Here is a 15,996-nt window from a genome sequence, read left to right on the forward strand (position 1 = left end):
AAGCATAATGCTCGGGGGCCACACTTGACCCGGTAAAGACGCCAATCCAGCCAATTAGATGGCTTTGGATAATTAGTAGAAAAGCATAGACATTAAGAAGCTTTTAAGAAGCTTTTTCTCCTGATAAAAACCTTCCCTGTGCCCTTCATACTGAGCAAGAAATAGTTTATTAATAGATAACAGTTGTGTGTAAAGTGCTGTTGATATTGCGCTTCTTTTTTCTTATAATAACATATCTCAGGTTTGCATTGTGTAATTAAACTTCTTTACACTGACAGAAGGGGGAGCGTCACTGGTCTGGCCCACTTAAAATTAAAGTTTGCTGTATGTGTCACGGCTGGCGGGGTGAGCTGTGTGGTGTAGGAGGAAAAGGACCCAAAATGCAGGCAGTGACTGGTGATGAGAGTGATGTTTTATTTACAGAAGTGGAGCGACAGAACAGGCAGTGAGGAATGACGAAATGACTGAAAAAGCCTAGACTGGGAAAACTAAATGACAAACCTAAGCATGAGACGGAGAGCGGAGAATGCAGAGAGACGTAGTTACACCGAGAAACACAGACGATCCAACGACGAACAGAAGCCAACACATACTATAAATACACACTAGGTAATGAGGAGATGACATGCAGGGGTGGACACAGCTGACACTAATGGACATGATGAGAAGCAGACCTACAAAGTAAACCCGGAAACACACAGACTGTTTTACAACAAAAAACGCAGGGACCTGAACGGAGCACAGAGGGGAGACACAGGTAGGGATAATAAACACGACAACCAACCCAAAGAATTAATACAGAATCAGAATAAACACCAAACACAAGATGAAACCAAAATGAAACACAAAACGCTGGGTCAACGACCCAGGATCATGACAGTATGTGGCCCAGGATGTAAAGTGAGTTTGACATTCCAGAATTTGAGGATAACCAGAAAGGCACCAACAAACATTCAGATGGTAGGGTCAGAGTTTGGCATAAACAACATAAATCACGGATCCATCCTGCCGTATATCCACAGTTAAAGCTGCTGGTGGTGTACAGTGGACCATTCCTCTGATGACTGCTTCCAGCAGGATAACTCACTATGTTACAAAGCTCAAATCATCTCAAACTGTTTTCTTTAACATTAAAATGAGTTCAGTGTACTCAAATGACCTCCACAGTCACCAGATGTCAATCCAACAGATCCACTGTTAATTGACTGACACCTGAGCGCATGCGCACGCAGCGACCGGCAGTGAGTGAGAGCTTGGCATCCTAAGTTTTTAAGTTCTTATCGTTTCTTTTCGTTTCTTTTCGTTTCTATCGCTGGCATGTGTTTTGGTTGAAGGAAGTGACAGTTTTCTTACAAAGTGACGCTCCACAACAGTGAGAACGTCATGGATTCTTTTTTCTTCATTGTGGTTGGATTTCTACTGTGCTGGCTTGCTTCCAATGATGTGGGCGAGGCCGTGAGTCAGCTGAGGATTGTTTACTCCCGCCACGAACTATTACAACTTAACTTACCGTATGATGGTAAGGACCTCACCTCATGTATGCCGGATTTTATACATAAAGACTCTAACAGAATGAGGGAAAAGAGGGAGACGTGGAGGTGTTAAATTGCGTCTGAGAAGCCGATTTTTCAATTGACGGTTTTGGAGCCATCTTTCAGGATCGGGATGCACGGGTAACAGGGAAATCTCAAGGAGGGGGAGTATGCTTGTATGTGAACAAACGTTACTGTAGCACTGTGACTGTTAGAGAGTGTATTTGTACACCAGATGTTGAACTTTTATCCGTGTCACTGCGCCCTTTTTTATCTCCCTCGTGAGTTTCCACAACTTTTTATTACCGTAGTTTACATTCACCCGAGGGCTTACCCCGCCTCCACCTGCAGCATCATCTCAGACGTAGTGCAGAAGCTGCAGGCACTCTCTCCTGACGCACCAAACTTTATAATGGGGGATTTTAACCATCTCTCTCTTAAATCAACTTTGGGCAATCTGTATCAATATGTATCCTGTCCTACCAGACGGGATAAAATGTTGGACCTTTGTTACGGAACGGTGAAGAATGCTTATAAATCAAAGGAGCTTGCAAAGAAAAGCGTCTGGACTTCTTTAAGTTACTTGAAGACGTTTCACCTCTCATCCGAGAAGCTTCTTCAGTTCTAAGGTCAAATGGTGGAGAGTCCCAGATATAAACCTAGTGGGAGTGTCCCCCCACAGAGGGACAAAAGGACCCCCTGATGATCCTCTAATCACCTGAGCCAAGGTGTGGAACTGGGTGTGGGTCCCAATCAGCCAGAGTTTCGGGTGAGTTCATTGTGAAACCTGGCCCCACCTTATCATGCGAATTCCTGAGGTCAGATGGCCCAGGATGTGAGTGGGCGTTAAGGCGTCTGGGAAGGGATCTCAAAAACGGATTATAGATGGCAGAGAGTTGGTGTCGTAAACCACCGCCTCTGTTCAAAGATGGTCGCTCACAGTGGACATAGATGGCTTCTTTCACTCCTCTTTCAAACCATCTGTCCTCTCTGTCCAAAATGTGAACATTGGCATCCTCGAAAGAGTGTCCTTTATCCTTAAGATGCAGATGGACAGCTGAATCTTGTCCCGTGGAGGTGGCTCTTCTGTGTTGTGCCATGCGCTTGTGAAGTGGCTGTTTGGTCTCTCCAATGTAGAGGTCTGGGCATTCCTCGCTGCACTGTACAGCATACACCACATTGTTAAGTCTGTGTTTTGGCGTTTTGTCTTTCGGGTGAACCAGTTTTTGTCTGAGTGTGTTGCTGGGTCTGAAATGCACCGGGATGTCATGCTTGGAGAAAACCCTCCCGAGTTTCTCTGATACACCGGCTACATAGGGGATGACAATGTTGTTGCATCTGTCCTTCTTATCCTCCCTCGCTGGTGTCTGATCTTCTTTTCTGTGCCTCTTTGCTGACTTTAAGAACGCCCATTTAGGATAGCCGCACGTTTTGAGTGCTTCCTTTACATGTGTGTGTTCCTTCTTTTTCCCTTCAGGCTTAGAGGGAACATGTTCTGCCCGGTGGTGTAGGGTCCTAATTACTCCAAGTTTGTGTTCCAGAGGGTGATGGGAGTCAAACAGGAGGTACTGGTCCGTGTGTGTGGGCTTCCGGTAAACTTCGATGTTGAGGTTGCCATTCTCTTCAATGTGCACAGCGCAGTCCAGGAGAGGCAAACAGTCGTCCTTTGTGTCTTCCCTGGTGAACTTGATGTTTTTATCCACAGCGTTGATGTGCGCAGTGAAGGATTCCACTTCTTGTGTCTTGATTTTGACCCAGGTGTCGTCTACATATCTGTACCAGTGGCTGGGTACTCTTCCTTTGAAAGAGCCAAGAGCCTTCCTTTCCACTTCCTCCATGTAAAGGTTGGCTACAATAGGTGACATGGGGGAGCCCATGGCACAGCCATGTTTTTGTCTGTAATAGCCTTCGTTGTATTTGAAATATGTAGTGGTGAGGCAGAGGTGTAACAGTGTGCAAATCTGATCGGGTGTGAAGTTGGTCCTGTCCTCCAAGGAGTTGTCTTCTTGTAGTCAACCCACCCCACACCACATCAAGAACTCCACCGACTTCACTGACAAGGTCCAGAAACTTACCCTGGATCCAGATGAAACCATGGTGTCCTTTGATGTAGTCTCTCTCTTCACGTGCATACCCACCACGGAGGCAGTGGAGACTGTCAGAAAACGACTACAAGAAGACAACTCCTTGGAGGACAGGACCAACTTCACACCCGATCAGATTTGCACACTGTTACACCTCTGCCTCACCACTACATATTTCAAATACAACGAAGGCTATTACAGACAAAAACATGGCTGTGCCATGGGCTCCCCCGTGTCACCTATTGTAGCCAACCTTTACATGGAGGAAGTGGAAAGGAAGGCTCTTGGCTCTTTCAAAGGAAGAGTACCCAGCCACTGGTACAGATATGTAGACGACACCTGGGTCAAAATCAAGACACAAGAAGTGGAATCCTTCACTGCGCACATCAACGCTGTGGATAAAAACATCAAGTTCACCAGGGAAGACACAAAGGACGACTGTTTGTCTTTCCTGGACTGCGCTGTGCACATTGAAGAGAATGGCAACCTCAACATCGAAGTTTACCGGAAGCCCACACACACGGACCAGTACCTCCTGTTTGACTCCCATCACCCTCTGGAACACAAACTTGGAGTAATTAGGACCCTACACCACCGGGCAGAACATGTTCCCTCTAAGCCTGAAGGGAAAAAGAAGGAACACACACATGTAAAGGAAGCACTCAAAACGTGCGGCTATCCTAAATGGGCATTCTTAAAGTCAGCAAAGAGGCACAGAAAAGAAGATCAGACACCAGCGAGGGAGGATAAGAAGGACAGACGCAACAACATTGTCATCCCCTATGTAGCCGGTGTATCAGAGAAACTCGGGAGGGTTTTCTCCAAGCATGACATCCCGGTGTACTTCAGACCCAGCAACACACTCAGACAAAAACTGGTTCACCCGAAAGACAAAACGCCAAAACACAGACTTAACAATGTGGTGTATGCTGTACAGTGCAGCGAGGAATGCCCAGACCTCTACATTGGAGAGACCAAACAGCCACTTCACAAGCGCATGGCACAACACAGAAGAGCCACCTCCACAGGACAAGACTCAGCTGTCCATCTGCATCTTAAGGATAAAGGACACTCTTTCGAGGATGCCAATGTTCACATTTTGGACAGAGAGGACAGATGGTTTGAAAGAGGAGTGAAAGAAGCCATCTATGTCCACTGTGAGCGACCATCTTTGAACAGAGGCGGTGGTTTACGACACCAACTCTCTGCCATCTATAATCCGTTTTTGAGATCCCTTCCCAGACGCCTTAACGCCCACTCACACCCTGGGCCATCTGACCTCAGGAATTCGCATGATAAGGTGGGGCCAGGTTTCACAATGAACTCACCCGAAACTCTGGCTGATTGGGACCCACACCCAGTTCCACACCTTAGCTCAGGTGATTAGAGGATCATCAGGGGGTCCTTTTGTCCCTCTGTGGGGGGAAACTCCCACTAGGTTTATATCTGGGACTCTCCACCATTTGACCTTAGAACTGAAGAAGCTTCTCGGATGAGAGGTGAAACGTCTTCAAGTAACTTAAAGAAGTCCAGACGCTTTTCTTTGCAAGCTCCTTTGACTACGATGACTTGGATGACTGAGAACCTTCACAGACATAATGCTTATAAATCCCTCCCGCTTCCTCCTCTGGGATCTTCTGACCATAACTGTGTGCATCTTCTGCCCATCTATAAAACTGTCTTAAAACGAGAGAAGACAAAGACTAAGGACATTGACATATGGTCAGAAGAATCTGTGCTTACCTTGCAGGAATGTTTTAAGTGTACAGATTGGGAAGTTTTTATTCAGTCTTGTGGAGATGATCTCGACGCTCTGGTGGATGTTACTAGCTCTTATGCAGTATTTTGTAAAGATATGATTATACCCCGTAAGCGTGTTAAAGTCTATGCTAACAATAAGCCATGGGTCACTAAAAGCGTCAAATCCTGTTTAAGGAAAAAGAGACAGGCCTTTAAAGAGGGGGCTGTTACTGATTTTCAGACAGCCACCAAGGAACTGAAAATCGAGATCTTGAAAGCAAAACAGAGCTACAAAAACCTTCTTGAAGGCAAATTTGCTGCAAAAAATTTTGGGTCTGCCTGGACTTGTATGAAAACCATAGCAGGGTTTCAAAATCCCCAGAACAGCAGTCAGATCATTTTAGATGGTTTTAATTCAGACAGAGATTTTGCAAATGCTTTAAATATGTTTTATGCTCGTTTTAGTTCTTCTGATTTTAGCGAGGATATTTTGGAACTGAGACAGAAACTGAGAGATACTCAGCACTTTATCATTGAACTCCGTGATGTCAAAAAGGCCTTTCATACAGTCAATGTGAACAAGAGCCAGGGTCCTGATAATATTAGTGACCGCCTAATTAAATCTTGTGCTGACGAACTTAGTCCTATATTTCAGGTTATTTTTAATAAATCCTTGCAAACACAACATGTTCCCTCTCTTTGGAAAGAAGCAGTCGTGGTTCCTGTCCCTAAATCTAGTCATCCAAAAATTCTAAACAACTTCAGGCCTGTTGCCCTCACTTCAGTTGTAATGAAAGTCTTTGAAAAAATCATCAGAAATGTGATTATGAAAGAGACTGAACATCAACTGGATCCAATGCAGTTTGCATATAGGCCCAACAGAGGAGTGGAGGACGCACTTTTGATTTTATTAAATCTGATTCTTAAACATGTAGAGAGTAAAGGGACTTTTGCAAGACTTCTTTTCATTGATTTTTCTTCGGCTTTTAATACAATACAGCCCCATATTTTAATTAAAAGACTTTTAGAACAGTTTGAAATCAGGAAAAACCTGATGGGCTGGATTTTAGATTTTTTAACTGACAGGTAACAAAGAGTGAGAATAAATGGGGTTCTGTTTGACCCAGTGTTCTCCTCCACAGGTTCTCCTCAAGGGTGCGTCTTATCGCCCTTATTATTCATTCTCTATACAAACATGTGTCAGAGCAGATATGAAAACAGGGCCATCATTAAATATGCAGATGACTCTGTTATTGTCAGCTTACTGAAAGAGGGTGAAACTAACCACGGTCCAGTCATTGATGACTTTGTTCAGTGGTGTGAGGAGTCTTATCTCCAGCTGAACATATCTAAAACAAAAGATATGGTGATTGATTTTAGGAAACAACAAAATGGGCACGGAGTCATTTTAATTAAAGGTCAGAAAATAGAGCAAGTACAATCATATAAATATCTTGGAACCATAATCAATGAAAAACTGAACTTTGATCAAAATTGTAAATCAGTTTGTAAAAAGGGTCACCAGCACCTTTATTGTCTTAGGAAACTTGCTCATTTCCACATTGACCAAAATTTTTTAACTTTGTTTTATTGTTCTTTTATTGAGTCTGTTTTATCCTTTTGTTTGGTGGCATGGTTTGGTCAGACCTCTGTCACAGAGAAAAACTCTCTAAATCAGATAGTGAGATGGTCCAGTCGTCTGATAGGTGAGCCACAGTCTTGTTTAGCCTCCCTGTACTCCAAGCAGGTACAGAGGATGGCTTTATCAATCCTTAAAAATGGTTCCCATCCGCTAAGGGGTGAATTTCAGGTTTTTCCCTCAGGACAAAGCTTTATAAAAATAGCTTTGTCCCCGTTGCTGTCACTGAATTAAATAAGAACTGTTTTTGATTCGAAATATTAAAATTACTATATATGTGCCACAGTGAGGTTTATATCTTTACTAGGTATGTGTGTTTTTTAAAGGGATGCCAAATGCTGTCATTTTTTCTGTAAAGCAAATTTAGCTTGCCTATGGGTATAAATAAAGTTACCTTGAACTTTAGGATGTGGTGGAACAGCAGAGTCATGGATGTGCGGCAGTCAGACACATCTGCAACAGCTGTGTGACGCTGTCCTGTCTGCCTCCTCTCATTTGTTCTGTTTTCTCTCTCTGTGCAGTACAGTTGCTGTGTTATGTAGCATGCTTTAAATAAACCTGGCCTAAGTAAAGTTGAGCTGGTAATAATAAAGCAACATTATAAACACAATGCTTTTACGGTTTGTAGTACAGGTTTCTTTTGTAATGTGCTATCATTACAAAGCCTTTGGTTTACAATTTAAATTTGAATGAATTCGTCCACAGTAACAGTCTGTGTCTCGAGTGTTATTGAACCATGCTGCCGCCTCTTAGCCGTGCTTACCCGCCTTCACGGGCGATAAAACAGACCATTCAAGCAACAGTAAAACAATCACAACTTCAGTATAAAGTACCAAACGCACTGACGCTATAACCCGTAAGTCCAGACAGCACAGATGATGATGTTTTGTAACGGTGAGTAGTAAAAAGGGAGGGTAAACAGGAAAGTACTCACCGTGCAGCCTATCTGATTTACCGACATCAGCAAACTTTCACTTTCGATGCCGTAGCGACGCTGAACGAGGAAGTGGGACAGAGAGGAGGGATACACACAGATACACAAGGACCCACCACTGGAAGTACACACAGACCCTGGAGACTCGTGATTCCTGGTAAATTTAATATTTATTTGAATACTTAAATCAAACCAGGGAGTTACTTGTGTGGCTGTCCTACTTCTGGCTGACCATTAAAATAAAAGCGGAAGTCTTTAAAACTGCTAGAGCTGTGCCAACAAGCGAAGACACAACATTTCTACCTTTATTAAATTGCCTGTTAATATCTTCAGTTTATCCACTTAAATAACTACGAAGCCTCCTTCAAGTTTAAGTTTATATTCTTTTAAAATATTACATAAATGTTGTGGACATGTTTACTACTTTGTAATAACAATCTCATAAGAAAGAGAAACGTTAACGTTCTGTAACAAAGTTAAAGGCAGGTGGAACTTCCTTGAGTGACTCGCCACACCTCACAGGAGGTTTTTAAATAAGTTGTTTTAAGAATGAAAGCTTCTGGATTCAAAACCCTTCACATTTTAAGTACTCTGTGTAAGGGACACACATAAGCTAAAACATACGTTTTTTAATGGTTATTTAACTAAAACTCAGCACACAAGCCTTCATCTGTGAGTGAAATAGAGACCATGAACACACTGAGTCTTTTCTAGCAGCGTGCACACTTTCATCTAGGATGAAAGTGGAAAATTCCACCAGTAAAACTCCAGCAATATGAGGAGACTTCAAAAACCTGGACTGATGCAAGAAGACATTAAAAAACATTCACTGTATTCAGTCCAAGAAAGACAATAAGAAGACCATACAGTGACACCAACCACAGATAACATGAATGCATCTTCAAAAGCACATAAAGTTTATAAAAACAAGTCAAATTGTACTTTTCCACTTCATAAAGGCTCTGCTCTTATTCTGGTGCTGTAAAGTGCTTGAAATCTGAATCACTAAAACTACTCATTATTCAGCAGCAAATAACTACTTAAAATCATTTTTATTTGTTTGTTGTTAAAGAAATATTTGCATGTAAACAAAAACTGAAATCTGAGACTCCTACTTTAATTTGACAGCAGTTTGAGGTTGTAGGGTGTAAATCTCTAGTTTTTTATGCGTTGGTTCATTTCCCTCTTGAAAAGGTGAACCATCAGCACACTGAAGATGTGTATCAGACAGCATTCATCCTCCTTTCAGTCCAAACTCCTCTCCTATCTTGTGAGAATGACAGTCATTATTTTTGGTCTGTATACAGGCTGACATGTTAATATAAATCTTATGTTACAGTATTTGTAGTGCTGGATTCCCAAAATGAGCATTTGTGGACAGGATCAGGTGGAGAAGAAATACGACCCTCTAGACACCACCCTGAAGTTTGTCAACAGGGAGGATGACTTCGATTCATCATGTAAGATTTGTTTTATTTTTACTGAATATAATTTATATTTTGTGTTTTGTTTCTGTTCTGGAAGCAGCAGCTGGACTCCAGCACAGATCAGAGCAGGCATCAAAGCAGATATGATGGTGATTAAGTCAGACACAGTATTAAAGGAGGAGTGGGGATAGAAAGCAGCTTATGATGCACTCTGTGTGGGATTTGTTGGATTTGGATGAGTCGAGGGGTAGCTTGACATGCAAATCTAGTTTGACTTTGTTTCCTCTCTAAACTAACAACATGTTTGATTTGTTGTTGTTCACTCCCTCCTCAGGTGATGACTCTCTCAGAGCAGAGATGTCCTGCGGCCACGCTGTTACTCCTGAATCTCTGACACGTTGGTGTCGCTCCCTGCTGGATGAGGTATGTCGTGTCTTCGTAGCCCTTTATTTTTTCTTGTAAATAAAGTTTCATGTTTAATTTGGATAACAGTGGTGCAACAAAGTTCTATTTAAGTTTTGAGCTCTGTTAAAATAAATCTTTTTTAGCTAAAATTATTATACAGATGTTACCTTTTAGGTCAAGATCCTGCTTTTTTATACATTGTTTAAGCTAAATAGTTGGGTACTGGTACTCGTTTCAAGAAATAAGTTACTTTTTTAAAAGGTTATCATTGTGTGTTTGTCAGATTTGATTGTGAAAATAACCAGTAGCTTATTAGATATAAATGTAACAAAGTACTATTATAATTATTATAATTAAAGTAAGGACTTCAGTTCTTAGTTATTTCTCTAATTATACAGAGAGTGTTTTTTGTTGTTGTTTTCAGGGGAATTACAAATTCAGATGTCCGGCTATAGTGGAGGAAACCAAGCAGTGTAATAATGAGTGGTCGTACCAGGAGGTGCGCAGACTGGCTGATCTGACTGTGGAGGAAATGCAGCACTTTGAAGAGAACATGGCCTGTCTGGCTCTTGCAGACCACTGTGAGGTTCAGCCAGTAAGTGATTTATGGTTATTATTGTGACCTTTCAGCTTATTTCACTTTGATAAAAATGTTTAAAGTGGAGTTCTCTTTCTTTTCTTTAAAACACTGTTTCCCACATCAGTGTCCTCAGTGTAGAGAGGAAGGATCTGTCCAACCTGTGTGTCCAGTGTGTCGTATGCACAGCTGATCAGAAGAAGAAATACCAGTTCTGCTGGCAGTGTCTGAAACCGTGGAAGGGTGCAGGCCTTTGATCTGACCGCTGTGACAACGACGGCTGTGAGAACAAGGACCTGCAACTCATGCAGACATGCAAAACCATCAGTCTGCCTGAGGTGGAGGGCGTCACCAGCTGCCCTGCCATCAGACTCTGTCCTACATGTGGCATGAGGGTGGAGCATAACAGAAAAAACTGCAAAAAATATCAACTGTCCTCGCTGCAAAATGGAGTTCTGTTTTGTCTGCCTGAAACTGAAGCATGAATGTTCACAGACCAGTTCACCATATGAAATCTGATCCAGTGGGGTTGCTCCAAGGCAGACCTCCATCCCTGTGTGGAGGAAAACTTAAAACCATAACATATGAACAATTTAAGAGAATATTTATATTTTCCTTCAAGGTTTTAACAATTGTTGGTATAAAAAAAAATGTGTGTTGCGTATCTCAGCTCCAAAAGACACTTTGAGCTTTATTTTGTCAGCCTTTGTTTCTCTGCCTCCTACTTGCTGAACTTTAAATTGCACAACAAGAGACTTATTGTTCTGTTAAAATCAGTAACTGTGCAGAGAGATCATTATACATACATCTTTTACTCAAACATGTCTGTGAATATGAAATATGAATGAACTTTATCAGCACTCAGTTTATTACAAATGAAATCTTAGCATCAAGCGTCAGCTCTTCTTGTGAGACAAAATGTTGGCCTGTAGTTTAAGCGCAATGTGAAAAATAAAGAACTTATAAAAAGTGCTGTATTTCTTCTGTTTTGTATCAACATGCACATAGTGGATCAGTAGCTTCTAATTTCTAAGCATTAAACAAAATGTCAGATTGATTAGAAAGAAATCAAAGGAGATCTTTGTATTATATTAGTGATTGATGAGTAAAAATCAGGATCACTGGATATTATTTATACGAGTTAGCACTTGTATTTCGTAGAGGCAACAAAATCGTCCATTATAGAGATTCTGAATTTGTAAATTCTGTTGTCAAATTTTGTGCACAGAAATATTCATAACATCACTTTTTCTCAGAAGAAACTAACCGATCTTAAACAAGCCAGACAAGAACAAAGAACACCAGACTGCCTGACTTTGCTGCTGTGTTTTTTTCACCATCATATAACCTTCTTATGTTTTTACACTTTACACCTTCATCCCATAATGTTTTTTCTCCTTTGGATAAATTTATCACCTTCCTTTCCTCACCTCTTTTTTTCACTTCCCTGGTCCGTCTCTCTTGTAGCCATTATTTTGCCAGAAAAACTGGCAAATTTTTTGTGATCTTGTTTCTTTCCTTTTTTTTTTTACATTAATTAATGACACATTTAATTAATTAATGACACATTTATTAATTAAATGTGTCAATAATTAATTAATTACATGTGTCTTTGGGTAAAATTAGATTGCTTAAATCTTAGCCAGGTTCAGGAAGATGCCCAGACCTCCCTCTCCCAGCCACCACCTCCTGTTGTTTCAGCCAATAGACAGAATCTCTCCAGTATCCCCTCTCAGCTAGACATGACCGAATCACCTCAAATATGAGGTGCTGAGGAGGCATCGTGGTCAGAAGTCTGAACCACCCCAACTGGCTCCTTTCAGTGTGGAGGAGGAGCTCTTCTATGTATGGTTATACTCGGCTATGGTTCTATAATTCGTAGAAATATATAAATGTCCCTACAGAGAAATGCAGCTTGTAGAGAAGAAGAAATAAATAACTGATGAATTTATTTTAACAAAGGAAAATCAGAAAATGTCCTTTTAACAACTTTCCTGACTACTGGGATTAAGATTTCTTAGTTTACAAAGTGCAAGCAAACGCACCATGAAACCTGCTGAAGCTACAAAATGACTTTTATGAGTAGACAGTGTGACTGCAGGCCATTCTGGAAAAAAACAAATTAAGTAACACCTGTAGTTCTGGGCAGGTGACAATCTGTCTAGCGTTAACTGTAATGTAGTACTCTGTAGTGCTAGTTTTAGTCGTGATCATGGAGGACAGTGATTCCACACCTACCTGGAGGAATGCCCTCTTTGTCCCGGATTTTAGCTTTTAAATTCTCAATTGTATCAGATGGCTCCCCTTCGATATTTATTGACCTTCCAGTTAACGTTTTCACTACAACAAGCATTTTTGCAGCGCTCCTTTCCGACGCTGAGCTGACAGCTTAACGGGAAACGATCTTGTTCTTCTTCTATTTCTTCTCCTTCTGCTTCTGCTACTGTTTTTATGGTTGTCAAGCAACTCTTAGGTGCATTACCACCACCTTCTAGATTGGCGTATGGATCAGAAACTACAGTAACACCATTATATTCTTTTTATATTATATATTATATATATATTCTTTTTTTTCCCAATTTAATTCACAAATTTAAAAATGTCAACAAAAACTATATCCCCTGAGTTTATTTGAAATAATTCACTTCTCTTTAAATTATTCTTGTTCTTATGAAGAATCCTGACCAATCTTTCTCATTTATTAGGTAGTTTTCCTTCCTCCCATACCTTGTTATATAACTCTATCAATATTTCCTTGATTGCATCACTCAGATTGTTCAGCATACAATAACAGATTTGATCCTGAGCCGGAGTTGTTTTTCTAGATTTCTTTAATGCCTTGTTCCATTCTGACAAAGAAAACTTGATATTAATTACGTCCTCACTGTCGTCTTCATCCTGAATTATTTGGATATTTCTCTGTAATGTTGTTTCTCATTGTTGTTTCTTTATTGTTAAGGTTCTTTACTTACGTCAGTGTTTTTCTAATAATTCAGATTTACTTGTCTATTATAATATTTTCATTATCTATCATTGTTGCAAAATAACAATCTTTTGAATTGCCAGACATTTTTTGTATACCAAACCCTGTCCAGTGGTGTATTTTTACCCAATGATTCGCAGCATTTTCTCCAACAATAACTCTTACCTTTCTTTGTGATCCTTCTAACCTCTGTTTGTTTCATTTTTAAACTTGTTCTGTGGTTTAATTGCTAATGTACATTCTTGTGTGCACCATGGTGTTAACATTTTCTTTTTTGTTCCCAGTACTTTACAGGATAGATTCTTTGGCTGCATCCACTACACTTTTACTTATGTCTGAGTTCATTTGTTGGTTTGTTGAAATTCAGATTTTTTCAAGCTACCCTCACTCCGAACCCTAAACTTATCCTAGTTTGCCTTTTAAAATTTCCACTTACCCTCTGTTTTCATCTGTGTTCTCTCTGTGTCTGTTCCTATGCTGATAAAAAATGGATAGTGGTCACTACCTACTGTGTTATCTTGGTATACTCTCCAGCTGCTAATACCAGCCAGAGATTTTAAACCAATGTAAGATCAATTGCTGATTGATTACCCCTTTCAATATCCACCCGTGTAACAAAAGAATGGAGAAGCTGATATGAATAATATTGTAACAAAGGACATTTACCTATTTCCCCTTAAAGTTACATTTCTTATATTTCCTGTTTTTGTTTTTATGTTTTCAGAAATGTTGGTTTGTTTCTCAGAGCCACCCTATTACTAAGAAACCTAATTAGGCTTATAAGCATTACAAATTTCCACTATTTCGTGTTTTTTGCATTAAATCCAAACTTTGCACATATATTTCAATTTCTTTGCCCTATTTAATATTTTTTAAAGCAGTGCATTGCTTTTTATTTACATTTTACATATGTTTAGCACAATTAATTTTTTTGATTTGGAAAGTGGAGTAAATTGTTCATTGAGCATGGACATTATAAAAAACACTGTAAAGGTGTTTGTGCTACATAGAAGTCCAAAGCACCGTCAGTAATTATTCATGGCACACTAACCTGACTCCAGTGGTTTTACTGCACTGATATAAGGATGGTATCAGGCTTCTTCTCTGACTCTTGACATGAGTGTATTTGAAATGTTGAGCTTTAATGTTTGTCACAACAGTGTCCTGGTTCTGAAACCTATGTAGAGAGAGAGGATCTGACCAACCTCAGCATCAGGCCCACAATCTGCACAGCAGACAAGGAAGTCTGAGATCTAATGATGGTGTTTGAAGCCACAGTAACAATTATGAACAATGCCTTAACCATGACATCAAGCTTCTCAGAAATGCAAAATCACCACTCTCCTTCAGGTTCAAAGGGTTGACACCTGTTCCACCTCTGATCAGAGGGTGGATCACGACAAAACGTCATCTGTCCTCAGAGTGAGTTGGGCTTTGTGTCTGAAGCTCACTATTGAGTGCTTGAAGATGAATCCTTACTTCATCCTCTGCAGTGCCATGCATACCTGTGTGGCATGGAAACTAAGAGGCAGCAGTCACTCTGATTCATCACACATTACAATACTCTCATGTTGCCTTTTCCTTTCAGATTTTATTGAAAGAGAAGCCAAAAGTATTACAGGCTGATTTGTTCTTGAACATTAAACAATATTAAATGATATCTGATGTAGTTTCTATTAATGTTGTATAACAAATCCATTTTAATAATAATGTTTCTTGAATTTAACTCTGTTTAATGAATGTCAATTATTAATAATCAAAATACTCAAATATTCCCTTTAAATCACCAGAATGTGCATTTAATGTCTGACTTGTTGATACATGCAGTGTTGGGCAAGTTACTTTGAAAAAGTAAATAATTATAGTTACTAGTTACTTCTTCAAAAAAGTAACTGAGTTAGTAACTGAGTTACAATATTCTAAAAGTAATTCATTACTTGAAAAGTAACTATTGTGTTACTTTACAAAAAACGTTTAACCCTGTGGGGTCCAGGGTATAATTGGCCATTTTTAACTACTTTTGATTTTCCCTCCACATTTTACCTTTAAAAACTATTTACTTTGCCTTGTTTGGTATCATTCTTTTCAGCACAACCTCACGTGTCGGAATTTACAGTTATGTTTTAATTTTGACATACTGTATTAACACAATTGATCTAACATCAGACAAAAAACGAAATGAGAGTAGAAAAAGTTATATTTTTTTACTGTAACAACCACAAACATGTTTAATGAATCATATTTCATAACTTTAAATGCAAATATAAATTGTCAATTTTAAAATCCTATGCACAAGTTTTGCAAATAACAAAGTTATTTGCATCCATTTACCTTTTACCTTGATTTTTTTTAAATAACCCTGTCAAACTATTTACAGAACAATCAGCTGTTCTATATTGAATAAGATGCCTCACAAATTATTTGTGCCACTCCAAAAACATAATTTCTGTCCACTATAAAGGAGAACATCACAGCCTGATACCTGCAGGTCTGACAGCAGCAGGTGTATCACTCCTTTTTCTACGTGGAGACAGCAGTCACAGACAAAACTATCCACAACACTACACACTAACTACACAAGACAACACATTAACTACACACCCCAAACACGCTAAACGTCACAAATCTCTCACATCTCAAAACTCGCTCTGTCTCTTTTTCTGCTCTCTCTCTCT

General features: G+C 39.9%; 1 long non-coding RNA gene and 1 pseudogene across 2 annotated transcripts in view; one reads left to right on the plus strand and one right to left on the minus strand.

Moving 5' to 3' along the window:
* Positions 1 to 6,190: 6,190 nt before the first annotated feature.
* The window catches only part of LOC146522036 (uncharacterized), a 196,608-nt gene continuing 186,802 nt past the window's right edge, over positions 6,191 to 15,996 (minus strand). Inside the window, exon 2 of the long non-coding RNA XR_014872246.1 lies at positions 6,191 to 7,127. This is a non-coding gene — a long non-coding RNA (uncharacterized LOC146522036). The remainder of the gene's footprint in view (positions 7,128 to 15,996) is intronic.
* LOC146522037 (E3 ubiquitin-protein ligase RNF19A-like) lies at positions 7,782 to 11,792 on the plus strand (annotated as a pseudogene). Its single transcript, XR_014872224.1, has 5 exons — positions 7,782 to 8,086; positions 9,269 to 9,389; positions 9,691 to 9,779; positions 10,186 to 10,370; positions 10,466 to 11,792. The product of XR_014872224.1 is annotated as an E3 ubiquitin-protein ligase RNF19A-like (transcript).

The sequence above is a fragment of the Neolamprologus multifasciatus genome, chromosome 3 (assembly GCF_963576455.1).
Source record: "Neolamprologus multifasciatus chromosome 3, fNeoMul1.2, whole genome shotgun sequence".
Classification (NCBI taxonomy): domain Eukaryota; kingdom Metazoa; phylum Chordata; class Actinopteri; order Cichliformes; family Cichlidae; genus Neolamprologus; species Neolamprologus multifasciatus.